Source organism: Felis catus, chromosome A1 (genome assembly GCF_018350175.1).
Source record: "Felis catus isolate Fca126 chromosome A1, F.catus_Fca126_mat1.0, whole genome shotgun sequence".
In the NCBI taxonomy this organism is placed as follows: Eukaryota; Metazoa; Chordata; class Mammalia; order Carnivora; family Felidae; genus Felis; species Felis catus.
In genome coordinates, this window is record NC_058368.1 from 236,622,585 (window position 1) to 236,639,226 (window position 16,642).

A 16,642-nucleotide genomic window follows, 5' to 3' on the forward strand; every position below is an offset into this window, starting at 1 on the left:
GCACTAGTAACTGGCTTGAGCCATAGATGGTAAAATTAAGAATCTGATCATCCAAAAAAGACAATCTACGTGTGGTAATGAAGAATTCAGAGTGTGTGAGTCCAGATGGCGAAGGGCGTGGGGTATGGGGTCAGAGAGGGCTGCGAGAGCGAGGGCCTAAATCTTCCTTCGATTAAAAGCTTAGGGCACTATTCACACATGGAGTAGAATGGTTTATCTCCTACAAGCAGAAAGTATTAAAATTTATCTCGGTTTTAGAATTTTTAAAATATAACAGGCAATAGGCGACAGTTTTGAAATTTCGGTATTAAATTAAACATACCGCTACCGTCTTTTCCAGGACTGTTCTGAAAAATGGTTCAACTAAAGTGAAGTACCTCTTGTCAGAATCGTTAAGGGGAGTTTGCACTGAACATCCGTTAACCCCTGCATGAGGATGGATCCCAGTTCTCCAAGCGCACACAGAGGAGACTAACTTTCGAGAATAAATCAATGCATTCGGGAAGACACACACAAAACCTGCGCCAGGGACTGACCTGGGCAGGAATGGCTCTTGACTTGAACGGAACGAAATGCTTCCACACTGCGCACACCTGTAGGCTGGCCCCGCGCGGTGCTCAGATGGGGAAAGTTACATTTGGTTGGCAACTCGAGGAGCTATTCCAGTGCTCACAGAGCAGACAAGAGCCCCCCACCAGGTCTCTGGTCTTAGCCAACAAAGGGTCTGGCAGTTCTGTCCTTAGAGACAGTGGCTTCTGCTGTGCCCCTTCCTCCTTCACACTGCCCTGTGGGTCCCCACACACCCTCATGAAGATACCAATAGTCTGGGCCTTCCTGCCAACTGGAGAAACTTACTGAGCCCTGACCTTCAGTTAAAACCTCCTAGGAGCGCCTGGGTGGCTCAGTCGGTTGAGCATCCGACTTCAGCTCAGGTCATGATCTCACAGTTCATGAGTTCAAACCCTGTGTTGGGCTCTGTGCTATCAGTGCAAAATCTGCTTCAGATCCAAGAACACCTCTGTGAGGTCTTCGTGCCTTATCCCCTTGGCTCTGGACAGCTGATGCCATTCTGTTCTTACAGGACAAATACGGTAAAATCAAACTTTATTACAAAAAAAATTCTTTGAATTCTCATTATATATTTTTAATCAGATTTATTTAAGTATCATTTACATGGAGCAAAAATGACTCCTTGAAACATACAGTCTCTGAGTTGACAAGTGCTTATAGTTGTGTAATCCCTACAATCACAATACAGAACAACCCCATCAAAGCCCAAAGCTTCCCTCATGCTCTGGGTATCCCTCACCCTTAACTCTGATTTCTGTCTCTACAGGTTCATCTTTTCCAGAATGTCCTATAAATGGAATTGTACTCTTGGTATCCTTTTCGTCTGGTTTCTTTCACTCACCGTGTTGCTTTTGAGATGTGCCATGTTGTGTGTGCCCGTGTGAAAGACCACAGCTGCTCTGCCCCTTTCCTTAGCTGAGTAGTATTACGTTGTGTGAGTAGATCAAACCTCCTTTATCCATTCACTGGTTGATGGGCATTTGGGTTGTTTCTGGAGAGAGAGAGAGAGAGAGAGAGAGAGAGAGAGAGAGAGAGAACATGTGAGTGGGGAAGGGGCAGAAAGCGGTAAAGAAAGAATCTTATGCAGGCTGGATCCGACAACCCTAGAATCATGACCTGAGCCAAAATCAAGAGTTGAGTGCTTAAACGACTGAGCCACCTAGGTGCCCCTCTCCTGCTTTTCTTTTTAGACACTTTATGAGATGAACAATGGTATTTCATCATAGTTTCACTTATGTTTTCATACTGACTAACCATGTTAATCATCTTTTCATGTGCTTATTGACCATTCTTACATTTATTTTTGGTAAAGTGTCTGCTAACATCTTCTGATATTTTGGAGTCGTTTTTGGCTCATAGCACAGTTGAGTGGAAAGTACAGATTTCTCCCACACACGGCTTCCCCAGCCAGAGTGGTGCATCTGTTATAATTGATGAAGCTGTATAACACATCATCATCACCGGAGTCCTCAGTTTGCATGAGGTTCACTCTTGGTGTGGTACATGGCTGTGGACAAAATGCCATGTGTCCACCATTATAACATTGCACGGGGTAGTCTCGCTGCCCTAAACACCCTTTGTGCTCCACCTTATTCGACCCTTTACCCGACAACCCCAGCTACTGCTGATGTTCCTATGGCCTTCACAGTTTTTTGCCTTTTCCAGAATGTCACAGAGTTGGATTCATATAGCATGTAACTTTTTTCAGATTGGCTCCTTCCACTGAGTGATACGCGTTTAAGGTTCCTTTATGTCTTTTCATGGCTGGATGTGTCATTTATTTTTTAAAGTTTCTTCTTTGTTAATGTTCATTTCTGAGATGGAGAGAGAGAGACACAGAGTGTGAGTGGGGGAGGGGCAGAGAGAGAGAGACACAGAATCTGAAGCGGGCTCCGGGCTCCAAGCTGTCAGCATCAGACATCAGTGGGAATACTTGCAACGTGGGCTCTTAACCAACTGAGCCACCCAGGTGCCCTGATGGATCATTTCCTTTTAATGCTGAATCATATTCCATTGTCTGGATAGACCACTGTTTACCTGTCTGTTCACTCAATGAAGGACACCTTGTTGGCTTCCAAGTTTGGGTAATTGTGACTAAAGCTGCTATACGCATCCATGTGCAGGGTTTTGTTTGGGCATAAAATTTTAACTCATCTGGGAAAATACCCAAAAGCATAAGTGCTGGATCACATGGTAAAAAAATACGTTCAGTTTGTAAGAAAACACCAGACCTTCCTCCATAGTGGCCACACCATGTGACCTTCCCACCAAGGCTGAGTGAGCCATTCTGTTGCTTCACACCTTCACCAGCATGTGGTTTGTCCAGACTTAGGACATTCTAGTAGGTACATATGGCTTTTTCATGTGAGCAGATCCCATGCTCCTCAAAGACTCCAGAAATCGCTGCACTGCCAGCCCTGAACAGATCTTCCAGGGGGCCATTCCTGGACCACTTTTGCTGTCTCAACCCACATCCCACACTGGGCTTCTTGCTAAAGACAGTGCTTCCTTCCCAAGAGCTCCTAGTCAATTTCATTTTTTTACCCATCAATGGGAATATTTACAACTGTCTTCATGCTCCACGTCTTCCTTTATCGTCAGGAAAATGTCACGTTTCATGTCATCAAGTGGGCACTGGATTAACCATAATTTTCTCCTATATATAAAGTTTTCTATTTCACATCAGTTCAGCTCAAAGTAAGAGAAACTTTGAAAACTTCAGGCTGAGCATGTACCATAGGCATAAAGTGATCTAATAATCTTGTATTCTTGAAGATAAAGTTTTCCTGGGAATATCGATTGGATGGACACCAATAAACTCTCTTTATTAGGTCTTAAATTGCTTTTGGTGTGTGGACGCAGAGGTAAGATGAGAAGAAAGGGTGGATCCCTGTCCTCCTCTGCCTCCCGTGTCTGTTCCCCTTCCTTCTGGAACAGTTACAAAAGAGATTTAAAATGTTTACTTCTTACTGAAGAGGAATAACCTGGAGTGAGAGACAGGGGCGTGCTTCCTGCTCACGCCTCCCAGATCGCCTTACTCTGGAGGGGGTCTGGATTTGGGGTTCGGACCACACCCCATCCACCTGCTTCCTTCTCCACCCTTCACTTTGCACTTCCCACCTGTGTCTCTTCCTCTTGGCCGTCATTGGGTCATGAGTACTCAGGGCTGGGGGCTGGCGGCCAGGTCCCTTCATCTCCGATCTCTCAGGTCCCAGAGCCATTTTGTCTTTCTGTTGAAGTGAAGGGCATGAGTTTTTCATTGGTTCTCCCTCTGCTTTCATGCTGACACAGCACCCAAGAAGCATTTAAGAAGAGAACTATAATTGGAGTTACAGATGTTTGTTTTCATTACTATTTTCCGGAAGAGAACAATTTTACCTTCAAGTCTGGTGTGTCTGTCAGTGTCCACACGATGCCCTCCAGCGACGATTTACCTATGGAAGTCAGCTCTGATTCCATCTGGATTAAATGCAGTGGAGGAAAACTGGGCTTGGGGCCAAACATGGCGCCTTGTTGGCCTTTACACTCCAAGCACCTTGTGGCCGCTTGACTGCTACCGTTCAGGAGGACCTGTAAGTGTAGAGGTCATGTGGTTAGACCAGCATGGAAAGGGCAACATTGCCATCCATATTTGTGGTGTCAGCGTCCCGTAATTCTGGCCACAGACAGAGTGCTCAAACCTGCCAGATGACTACGTGAGGAAGAAATAACCAAAAGCCGGCAAGTGAAAGACCGGAGAAGCAGAAAGTACGCTCATGATCTTGAGTATTGCAGTGCCTCCCGACAGTAAGGGAAGGAGAAGACGGCAAAGGAGGCCCCTGGGAAAGTCAGCCCATTACGCGGTTATAGTCATGGAGACGGCACAGGCTCCCTCCCTGGGGATGAATTAGCAGTCACTGCCGCCAGAATCTCTATCCATCGCATCATTGATATTTACTCACACCATTTAAGCTGTCATTTCAAAAGACAACTAAATAATTCACAGTTTTATTTTCCTACACTGGATTTCAGGACATCTGTAAATCTGAAAGATGTTTCTCATCACTTTGTGTTACACTCTGCTCTTTCTAATCTAGATCTTGGTCTAGAAACTTTGGCAGTAATAGCTTTTACATCCGTAACAATTTTATTGTGGTAAAATATACATAACGTACAATTTACCACTTTAACACTTTTAAGTGGGCAGCTCAGCAGCATTAAGCACATTCACACTGTTGTGTGGCCCCACGTGCCCACGAGACACTCACCTCCCCATTCCCCTACTCTCAGGCTCAGGCGCCCGCCATTTTGCCTTGTTTCTACGGATTTGAGATCTCTAGGGACCTCATTTGAGTGGAATCACATAGTATTTGTCCTTTTGTGACTGGCTTATTTCATTCCTCATAATGTCCTTAAGGTCCATCCGTGCAAGCATGTAGTACTCTCAGAACCTCCTTCCTTTTCAAGGCTGAATAATACGCTATCGTGTGCTACATTGCGTTTATCCATTCATCTGCTGATGGACACTTGGGCTGCTCTCACCTTTTGGCTCTCCTGAAAAAAATGCTGCCATCAACATGGGAGTATAAATATCCGTTCGTGTCCTTAATTTCGGAGGTGTATATGCAGAAATGAAATTACCAGATCATACAGTAATTCTAGTTTTCATTCTTTGAAGAGCTTCCATACCTTTTACACAGTAGCTACACCACGTTACATTTCCATGAGAGGTGCGCAAGGACCCCAATGTTTCCACACCCTCACCAATGCCTGTCATTTTCTCTTTTTTATAATAGCCACCCTAACAAGTCCCAAGTGGTGGCACCTCATTGTGGTTTTGACTTACATTCCCCTAATTACTAGTGACACTGAGCACCTTTCCATGGACCTTTGGGCCATTGGTATATCTTCTTTGGAGAAATGTCCGTTCAAACCCTTTGCTTATTTTTTGACTGGGCTGTTCATTGTAAGTTGTTGCTGAGTTCTCAGGGACAACATTTTCCCTACAGTTGTTCAAATTTACACGTCTCCTTGCACAGTCTGTGAAGGGGACACATTAGGTAGAGGACAGCATCCTCATTAACGAGTTCGAATCTCTTTGGAACATGGATTTGCAGCCCCCAGCAGTGATGTCGCCTGAGAGAACAACCTCACATCTCTGTGCTTTGGTGCAAACTGGGGCCTGATGAGAATTTTCTTGTTAATGGGGCAATGTGTGCAGAAGTTCCTGATGCCGTGTCTGGTACATGGTAAGTACTTGATTAATTTTAGGGCAATCGAAGTATGAATTATCTTTTTTGGATATTCTGTGAGTGTACTTTATTTCTGAGAGGAGAAAAAAAAAAAACCACAGAAGAGAAATGCAATTATCTGACATAAGATATGTTCGTAGTGCTTTTTACTCTGTAATGCAATAATAAAGTGAAGGGCAAGATAAGTGAATTTAATAAAATACTGTACAACATTGAGTGTTTGTATATATTAATGGTGTACTTAATGCGTAAAATATTGTATATGTAGCAAATAGAGATAATTAATTTTATTTCCTGTGAGCACCTACTTTGTTTCTCTTGGCCATGGAGAGTTCGCCAAGGTAGCTGCAATCCACTCTCCCTGTGGGATGAGAAAAGTCATCGTTTGTTTTGCCCAAACAAGCTGGGTCCGTCCGCCAATGAGCACTTGATGTTTTTTTCTCAGAATGTTAAGAAGAGAAAACTTATTGGTTTTTGTTTTCTTCATTATTAGTCACTGCTATATATTTTTAAGTTTTTATTTAAATTCTAGTTAGTGAATATACAGTGTGATATTACTTTCAGGTATACAGTGTAGTGATTTAACACTTCATACACTGCCTGGTGCATCATCACAACAAGTGCATCCTTAATCCCTGTCATCTGTGCCCCGTCCCTCCCACCCACCTGCCCTCTGGTAACCATCAGTTTGTTCTCTAGAGTTAAAAGTCTTTTTTTTCCTTGGTTTGGCTCTCTCTCTCGCTTTATTTTCCCTTTGCTCGTTTGCTTTGTTTCTTAAATTCCACATAAGAGTAAAATCATATGGTGTCTGTCTTTCTCTGACCGACTTATTCCACTCTTTAGTTCTATCCAAGTCATTGCAAAGGAAATGGCAAGATTTCATTGTTTTTTGACGGCTGAGTAATATTCCACTGAATACCACACCTTCTTTATCCATTAGTTAGTTGACGGACACATGATTGTTCCCATAGCGTGGCTATTATAGATAATGTTGCTATAAACATCAGGTGCATGTATCCCTTGGCATTAGAAGATAAAGCTTTTCAAAAAGATGAAATAATGCCTTCTGAGGAGTAGCACAGAATAGTACATTCTGAAAAATAATGGTGAAAAACAGGTGTGGGTATTTATATTTTGCGGACATCTAAAGTATTTTCCCTAACTAACATTCTCTGAGAGCCATGGTGAGGACGAATATGTTGGCTGGTAACAAAGGAAGAAGTTTATTCCATTTCTTCTCTGATCCTCACCAAGATGGACAAAAAAAGGGGGTAGTTATATTTATATTAAAAATCATTTAGAAATATTCTCTTTTTCCTCATGGATGGTTAACGTAACACACTCTGTACACTGTTGTATAGAAACATCACCCTGCCCTTCATCCCGCGTGGCTCTTTTGTGACACATGATGGCCACGCTCCAAACACTGACCCGGGACATGTGGTTTTCCCACACCAGGCACTTCTGTGACACCAGCTGGGGGTCCGACGATTTAACTCAGCTCCGACACCATCTGCCTGGAGCTGGCGTCACATCCTGCAGATTCAGGGCTCAGTCCCAGGAGACGCCCCCACTCAGACGCCAGTTGCAAGGAGCACCTCCCCCGATTGCCCGAGATGTCTGTCCTACTTGGATACAAATCGGAGGTTCCCACGACCCCTCCTAGGCTTTGATTAATGTCCTGGAGTGGCTCACAGAACGCAGCGGAACCATAACTCGCACGTCCCAGGTCACTCAAGGATGTGATAAAGGACCCAGAAAAGCAGGCAGATGAAGAGGTGCCCGGGGCGAGCTCCGCGAGGGTCCCGGGTGCAGGCGCTTCTGTCCCATGGAGCTGGGTGCTCCCCGTCGCGGTGTGGATGTGTTCGCCCCCTCGAAGCCCCCCCCCCAAGCCCTGTACCACTGGGACTTCACGGAGGCTAGGTGCAGCCTCTCTTGTCTCTGTAGGATGGGTGGGGTGAACAGCCCAAGTTTCTGACCATGGCTTGGTCTTTCTGGCCACTGGCCCCCATCCGGGAGCCACACAGGAGTCCACCTAGAGTCCCCTCAGTGAAGCCAAACACGGTCCTAGTGCTCCCGTCACTTGGGAAATTCCGAGGGTTTCAGGAGCCCCACGCCAGGAACCGAGCACAGAGACCAGTATATATGTATTTTCTATTATCTTACAATTATATAAAGGGACACAGAGGGGTTGTGTTGATGTATGAGGTGATTATCTTTGGAGGAAAGTATCCCAGTTTGTTCCCAGATCCCAAACCTCCTCACTGCCTGTGCACCACATACCCCCCACCCCGGGCGCCTCCCTGGTCCCAGCTCTCCTTCTGAGGTTCTCCTCCCTGTCCACGTCATTACGCCCCGCTCCCTCCCACATCAACGAAACCGGGGGACAGCCTGGCTGCATAGCTCAGGAATATCAATTGCCCATTGTCTGAAGCCTTCAACACACTGTGAATGGCATGAAGTCAAGTTTCCAAGGATGGAGCTCATCTTGACGGCTGGGAGGAGCAGACCCCTTAAATGAAATCCTTGGGGCTGAAATGTATCTGTCTCACCTTCCCCCACCGCCAGCACACATCCACATGCATGAACGCACGTGCCTCCAGTCCTGCGAAGCAGGCACGGCAGCCCCTCCAAGATACAAGAGGGAAAATCCCAGTTAGATTTAGACAAAGTCTAATTATAAGAAAAAATAATCAAGTCGACTTTAACCCAGTAGCTATCGACCAATGGCGAATTTTGCCTATCTCTGCCTACTCTGACCACTTGGGTCACTGAATGGCTTTTTCAGTCTGCAGCTGAACTCAGTTGTCTCCAAGTTAAACAACTTACAGATGAATTCTCCTCGCCTTCTCCATATTCATGGAGGCTATTGGATTCCGGCCACCGCAATGTCACCCCATGTTGTTGCTGACTGGGAAAGAGGAGACTGGAGCTTGCGGTGGTCCCGGCACATGTTAGGCACTCAGAAAGTTACCCTTGAATGACCTCATGGATGTGGGGACTAGCCAGAAGTGAGAGGAGGCCACCCCACAGCTGGAACGCCCCTCATTAGATAGTGCTCTCTGGAAGCCGTCCCACAGGTCCTGCCTCTGAATCTGAGTCTTTCTGTGAGTTTCAGTCACTCATTTTAGAACAGATTGATCCTTGTGAACCTGGTTACGGTTTTCCACTTTCCAGTCTTTGTCATGTACGGGAAGATGCCTTTATATGTCTTCCACGGACTTCCCATTGAAAGACGTTGATGGACAACCCCAGCCCCGAATCCGCACTTGAAGGATTCAAGACCTCTGTTCTCAGGATGCCTCCCCAGTGGAGCAGGCGGCTATGGGTGGGGGCAGTGCGCAGGGAAGGTGGAATCTGGGCGACCTCCCACCTCAGCTGTGGGGCTGAGGGAGATGTTGCTGGTACACGTGGTCCAGGACCAGACGGGGAGCCCGGTTTTCAGCCACTTGCTTTCACTGACAGGGGGTGACAGGAGAGGTCAAGGTGGGTCTCAAACACCCCTTGCGAATCAGGACCCAGCTGTGTTTGCCTCTTAGCAAGCTTCTCCACGCCTAGCTCATCCAGCTACGCTACAGACCCCACAGTGCTCACAGTAGGAAGCTGTTTTGCCTTCCGTCCAGGTACTTTGTTTTACTACAGAGGCGAGATTCAGCAGGGTCAGGGATCAGAATGTGATCTGGCCACTCTGATCCTTTATACATTTTAAACACAATTACTTGAATTACTTAACCCAGAATATCATTATAGCATGTGTGTCTCTTTCTCAAGGGGAGAAAATAAACACCATTCAAGCAGGATAAGCCCTAGTGTGTTGATTAACAATATAGGTTGCTTTATTCTGACCACCAGGGTTGTAGCGCCACAAATCAATCTTCCCAAAATACCTTCTGTGGCTTCCATCTCCTTTCCAACATGGCCACATGCTTCATTCGTAGAACACCATTAGTGACAGTGGGTATTTTAAAGAGAAAGAATAATTGTGTTTACCCTTCAAAGATTATCATTTTGTACTGAAGCCTCAAGGTGCTAGAAACGGATGTCTCAAATGTCACCTGGTTATAAAATGCTGCATTTTATTCCAAAAGTCAGTTTGTTCCTTAATTAGAATCTGAAAACCCAACCTGCAGCCCCAAGCCTTGCCTATGGGGTGGCTTTATCCCGGTCGCTTGCTCTCCCTATGGTTTGGTTACCCCCCTGGGAAAATGACAACGAGGACCTTCTCTCACTGTGTGATCTTGGGATTAGCCTGGAAAACATATGTGGAAGTTTGTGTAGGTGGTAAAGTGTTTTGAAAGTAAAACACGGTATCTTGATGGATATATTTTCAAATCTAAGAAATTCCATTATAGATGTTATTCCCAGATGTGGGGTTCAATATTGCTGTAACATGTTTTGTTGAAACGGTGGCATAAGATGTAAGGAATCAAGCAGACAAGTGGTCTAAGTGACATCTATTAAACTGACCAATACCAGTTAACAGATTATTCAAGGAGAACCAAAACCTCAGTGAGCGAAGGTTGTTGTGTCAGAGGTCACTTGGCAAAGTCGGATTTTCAGTGTGTTTGCTCAATTGGCTGGTGGATGCAGGGTGCTGAGATATGTCTCAAAATTCGCCATCTGTACGTTGAGAGTTCTTTTGTTATGACAAGCGACATGGAAGTTTCCAGAACTCCCATGGCTTTCTCCCGTGGTGCTCGAAATGTTTAGATCCTATCGTGCAATGATGTACAGATGATACTTTCCCAAATGATTTTCCCAGAGCAACACCTTCTCTGGAACTAGCCCCAGCCTCTACACATGGAAAAACGTACCCTCTAACGATCACGTCCTTGCTGCCGAGGACTGAAGGGTGTCCCCACAAAAGGCCTGCATTCAAGCCCTAAGCCCAAAGTGACTGAATTCGCATGAAGGACGTAATGAAGGTTGAATGAGCAAAACAAATTCCTGTCGATTGAGCCCCCCGGTCTGTTGTATTTTGTTAAGGCAGACCTAGCCAACTAAGAAAGAAGTCACCAAATTCTCAGGACGTCTCTTTGCTCACCGAATGTGTTTCAGGAGCAAGGACTGGTTGATTTGCTATGACACTGTAATTATGTTATTGAAAATTCTCTCTGGTATCCGCAGGCTGCTCCCTTTTGCATCTACAATGTGTTGATATGTATCCAAAGATAATAAAACTCTCAAAACGTTAAAGGAAGAAATCATTACACATAAAATATTTTAAGACCAATTTTATATCAGAGGTTTATGTCCCAGACGTACACTTACAGTGAGGGGTGATTTTTCTTTCTTTAAAAATAAGCCTGCATTTTAATTTGAAGCAAAGTTTGGTTGAAATTGTTTTCTTTTCTTTATTTACCCTGACTGAACGTGCTCCCTTCTGCTGCAGAACAGTTCTTATAATATTGCATTTTGTTCCATAGACTTTCTCTCCTTTTTTTTTTCTTCCAGAGAGCAAGGCTTGATTTAATATTTCCCATTTCTGCAGCAGGCAACTGAAATAAACAGAACATTCGGCACTGTGATTTGCTTTGGGGACAAAACGTCTCTAGTAGGTAATTAGACAAAAGCCCTTAAACACACGCACACACACACCACGACTTTCCACCAAGATGTGTTTTCATTATCTCAAGTATGTAAAACCCAGTAGCCTCAGAGCAGTGCCATAGTGTTCAGTGTTTCCTGGGTGCATAAAAACAGCACAGCCAGTCGGAGAAGGATTTCCCAAAGCCGGCGTGTGCAAGGCCTTCAGGAGCACGTGTGTGCCTGTGTCTTCGGGAAAGGCCCACCACAGGCTGGTCGTGTAGGCACGGCCTACATTTGAATTCCCGAACCTTCACTCCTCACTGTGTGACCTTGGGTAACTCACTGAACCTCTCTGAGCGTCCCCTCCTTTTCCTGTCATTTTCATTACCTGGAAAATGAAGCTCACCCTTCCCTTGTTAAGGTTACCGGGAACAGAGGAGTTAAAATGTGTCAGGTGCTTCTAGCGATTACTCACGGGTGTTAGGGATTATTGATCTTTGATGCATGGGGCAAGAAGGCTGATTAGATCCAGGGATTCTCTGAGGAAGGGATAAGGGTCTTGCCGTTCGGGGTCGAAATCCATATGGTGAAGTCCTAAACCCCAGTGTCTCAGAGTGTGACTGGGTCGTCGTAGGAGTAATTAGCTAGGACAAGGTCACGCTGGGGGAGAGTGGGTCCACGGTCCAAGATGGCTGTGTCCTGATGGAAGAGGGAAGCCCCAAGCCTGGAGACACCCTGTGAGCCGAAGGCAGAGACGGGGCTCATACAGGCATGCGCCAGGGACGCCAAGGCTTGCGGACAAGCCCCAGAGTCCAGGGGAGAGGCCTGAACAGGTTTGCCATCACAGCTCCCGGGAACCAGCCCTGCCCACACGTTGGTGTCGGACTTCCAGCCTCCAGAACTGGGAGACAACCCATCTCTCTTTCAGCCACGCTGTTTGTGGCGCTTTGTTACGGGAGCACCCCCAGGGAGCCGCGTGTAACGACAGGGGAGCTTCGTGGTCTGAGAGAGGACTATTCAGGCCGTCACATACCTTTCTGTGTCCCCAGGCCACAAAGATCAGGTGTGGACCAGGCGGTAGAGGTGAGAGAACAGACCTCAACAACGAGTCCTCACGTGCCCGCGGCGCCCGGCTTCTCCAGCACGTTCTCGGGTCTGCCCACTCCCCGTCGCTGTGCCGGGGTCGCCCAGAGCGCAGCAGGTTGGTCCCTCCAAACCCGGCACGACCCATCAGCCGCTGGCTCGCACCACCTCCCAGGGCAACACAAGCCCGTTCTCTGCCGCCCCAAACCCTGTCCCTCCCCGAGCCAGCGTCCCCTCGGGGTCTGGGGCCCCCTGTGAGTCTGCATCCACAGCCTCCCTGGGGAGGTGCGGTCTTTGGGCACCTGGGTTGTGGCCACTGTGACACTTACACGTCATCGTCACTCGGGGGAGGTGCCAGAGCCCAGGCACAATGCGCAGTGCTGGGGGCTGGCCGTGCGCTCCGGGCAAGTCTGGAAAGGGCGCCTGCTGCCGTGACCTTGGCTTCGTGGCGCTCGCGTGGCGAAAACTCAGGAGCAACAGGCCTGGCGCTAAGTGTGAGCAAACGTGTTGCTGTCTAACCCACCGCGGGGTGGCCTAGAACAGAGAGTCGGGGCTTTGGGGGGTCTCAGCAAGGGGGCAAGAGGGAGGCGGCCTGTGCTCCAAGCGCCAGCCCCCCCCCCCCAAACCTTCAGCCAGAGCGGCTGGGCTGTCACGGGCTCCCATCGCTGTTTTCTGGGTGATGCCGCCTTTGAGGACAGGATGACCCAGTCAAGGTCTTGGACCACGGCTGACGTTACATCAGTTTTAAACACGAGCACGTTTTCCTATAGAAAATGGGAATAAATAAACATGTAAGTGGAATTCGGCTTCCCACACCTGCATATCCAACAGACGATGAATCTAAAATGCCAGTTACCGTCTTGTGAGGCTCATTTGTGACGCTGACTTGGGGGGAAGCGTAGAATGGAAAGGGGACCTGAGCCCATCTTCCTCCCCCTGCCCCTCGCGGGCGTCCTGGAGCCTGCTTGGTGCTGGTCCGAGTGAAGGTGCTGGGACCCCGGGGCTCCTTACCCGCTTGCATCTGCCTTGACATCTGCTTCAGGGACCTGAGTCACACACCGATGGCTCTTACTTAAGGAACAAAGGGCCGTGGGGACGAGCCTCTGCACGGTGCGCCCCCCCCTTCCCTGCAGTGACAGGTGCACACACACACACACACATGTACTGAAGGATACAGGAAGCCGAGGAACAGCTCACCTGCCCGCTGGGTCCCACCCTGCTCACCACATCTCTCCCCGGGGTCCTCCTCTGCTCATCATCTCCTTAGGCTCTAGCTACCACTTCTCCCCCAGAAAAGCAAAGAATCAAGCAAAATCCCTTCCCTGTGCCCGCACCCCCTTCCAGCTACCCCCTGGGTCTTTGCTTTCCTTGGCCGCAGGGCCCTCGGGACGCAGGGCGCTCCAGGCCTCGTGCAGCCTGCTCCCTCCCGGGACTCGGCTGTCACCCTCCAGCATGAGCAACCCCTCCAGCTGCACCTCCTTCCAAGCCCCATTCGTCTGCTCGCCTGGGACCCCCAGTGTGGCCCCTCCTCTTCTCCGTCCCGACTAGCTTCCTTAGTGGTCTTGTCAGTGCCCTGGTTTCCAACACACCATTCAGGTGCTGACATTTTCCAGATTTGTCCTTCTACCCAGCTTGTCTCCTATACCCCGGCCTCTCCAGAAACATCCAATGGTAACAAATAAACCCATGAACACCTCCCAGCGATCGCAAGCCTGATCGTACCCCCTAAACTGCCTCTTCTGCGGTTGTCCTTCTCAGCGAGCCCCCTGCCCCTCCCGAGGCCACAGACTGTGACTTCTCCCTTACCCACCTTCTCCCTAAGGCCAGCCCTGACCACACTATGTCAGACACAGCATCTGTCCCCCGCTTTCCCTCTCCCTGACCTGGCTCGCATTATTTTCATCTAGGACACTCAAAACCGCCAACACATTGACTTATTTACATTTAATTAAGTTTATAGTTGATGTCGATTGTCTTCCTCGCCTACGGCTCCAGCTCCTGAGGCCCCAGGGTCTCCCCATGTTTGTTCATGGATGTATCTGGAGGCACACGGCAGGCAGTCCGCAAATGTTTTTGGATAAACAAATCAATAGGGTTAATATCCCAAAAGGCCAAAAAAAAAAATTACTTCTAACTCATTCCACTTTGGGAAACTTAATCGAGGCTCTGGAGCCTGGAACTCTGTCAAGCATTCTGGATCTTGCTTGCCCCCATGTAGGCAACTTCCCATGTCAGTGTGCTTCGGGGAGACTCGGCCCCTGGCCTCCAGAATGGCCTTCTCCCCTAGTCTCAGCTCTCGCCCTTGACGTCAGAGTGGCTCATACGGGGAAGAAAGTGGAGTCAGTATCCCTGCCGCCCGATAACTCATTTGGACGCCAGCCTGATGTCCGCGGGACTCTAGGCCCTTTGTGCTGCTTCCTAGTGGGGCCAGGTGAGGCCCGGCCCTCCTCCGTCATCCTGGCTGTGGCCCCCACCTACAGGCCACAAAAAAGGAGGACACTTGATGCCTCGGGTCTCAGTCACATTCTCCTAGTTAGCTTTACTGGAAACAGAACAGGCATTTTATTTAGTCTACCTGATTCTTGTACTTCTCAAGTGGCGTAGAATCACCCGTGAGAAGGACGTGTGGGGTGAGGCTCCCCCAGATTTCTCAACATTGTACACGGACATCATGCAGATAGTGTGCCCTTTGATGGCAAGTCTTTAACCGCTTGTCTTTATCTCCTCTGAAACCCCCAATCCAAGGGTGATGGCGACTGTCCTTCCACAAATGTCGCTGGGCAGAAAACGTAGCAGAAAAAATAGATACGGAGCATGATTTTCTTCATAACATCAACATTCTCTGAGGTACCCCCTAGGAAAACCCGACATTGTTTATTTTTGTATTAATTGTCTGAGTTGAACATCTATGCTGCAGGGCGTTTTCTAGGTACCGAACGAAAGATGCTGGGAAAAGTATACGTTAGTCAGCTGGACATTTGTTAACATACTGTCTCTCTCCTGGGGAGAGCGTCGTATCAGAGCCTAACAGTGAATGAGCCGAGTCTGGCTAGAGTGGTTAGATGAGTGATTTTGAAGGCTAAAGATATTTTGCAAAACAATTTAAAGAGGTTAGGTAATGTAAGGTAACGAAAAGGCACCCCCCCAAAGAAAAATCTACCCTTAATAAAATTCACCCTGCAGTTAATTCCAATACATTAAACTCAACCGAAATAATACATCTTGGATAAAATCGTCAGGGACAGTACTGGACGTCATCTGAGTGCACCGAGAGCTCTGCATTTTCCAACCCAAGGTCAGTGTTAAATATGGGTCACCGTGACAAACCACGGGTGCCGGGGTGCCGTGGAGACTCCGGGGAGGGTGCCTTCTGTCCCAGCTCCGTGGCTCTGGCGTGGAGCGGCGCCCCGTGCACGGGGACGGATCGGGAGGAGAGACGCCCCGCTGTAGGCCCCCCAGGCGGCGGGGGCCTGACTCGCGTGCCCCGCACAGTGGCACGCGGACCCTTTCCCCTTTCGCGCCCCAAGGGTGGCAGCTTAGCGCCCATCGGGACACCGCAGAGGGGCGGCTCGGGGGGGCCGCACAGGCTCAGGGGCCCACCGTCCAGCCACCCCCCCCACCAGCCCCCTCCTCACCTCCAGCCGGCTCCCGGGCTCTGAGATTCCCACATGCACCTGCCGCCCGGGGTCGGCGAGGTTAAACACTCTCTGGTGCAAATCGGAAGCCAGCCGCTTCAGCCGCAGAGGGTGAGACTCGGGGTCTGCCCGGGGCCGGGATTTCGGGAAGACTCGTCGCCTTCCAAGGGGCGGCCTCATTTCTCCCTCTCCCGGCTCAGGTCTAAACAAAGGAGAAGCCGCCCGCCCCGCGTCTGTCTCTCTGGCAGTGGGCCTGCCACTCTGTGGGCCGGGGCAAATCCAATTAGCCCGTGGCCTACCTCCCAACCTTATTAACCTGCTCGGCTGGGAGACGGTCCCCGGGCCCTGCCAATATCTCATTTCTCCGGCGGCCGATAAGATCAGCCGGAGAGATTCAATGGGCTGCCTTTCACCCGGGCCCCGGCCCCGCGTCCCAGCCACCGGCATCTCGGCCGCGGTGGCCGCCTCTTTCTTTTCCCACGTGAGATGGGATGGCAGGGCCGGGGGGCCCGGGGAGCCGGCGGGAACAGACGCAGACGGGGCCCCGCGCCGCGTGACAGGCCGGCCCGATCCCCCTTATCGCGGCCTCCCCAC

The 16,642-nt window shown here is 49.0% G+C and overlaps 1 long non-coding RNA gene across 1 annotated transcript; it reads right to left on the minus strand.

The window, feature by feature from the left end:
• Positions 1–11,061: 11,061 nt before the first annotated feature.
• Positions 11,062–16,642, minus strand: LOC109492365. Its single transcript, XR_006586530.1, has 3 exons — positions 16,049–16,642; positions 11,806–15,189; positions 11,062–11,299 (listed from the first exon to the last, which is right to left on the minus strand). It is a non-coding gene; the product is annotated as an uncharacterized LOC109492365 (long non-coding RNA).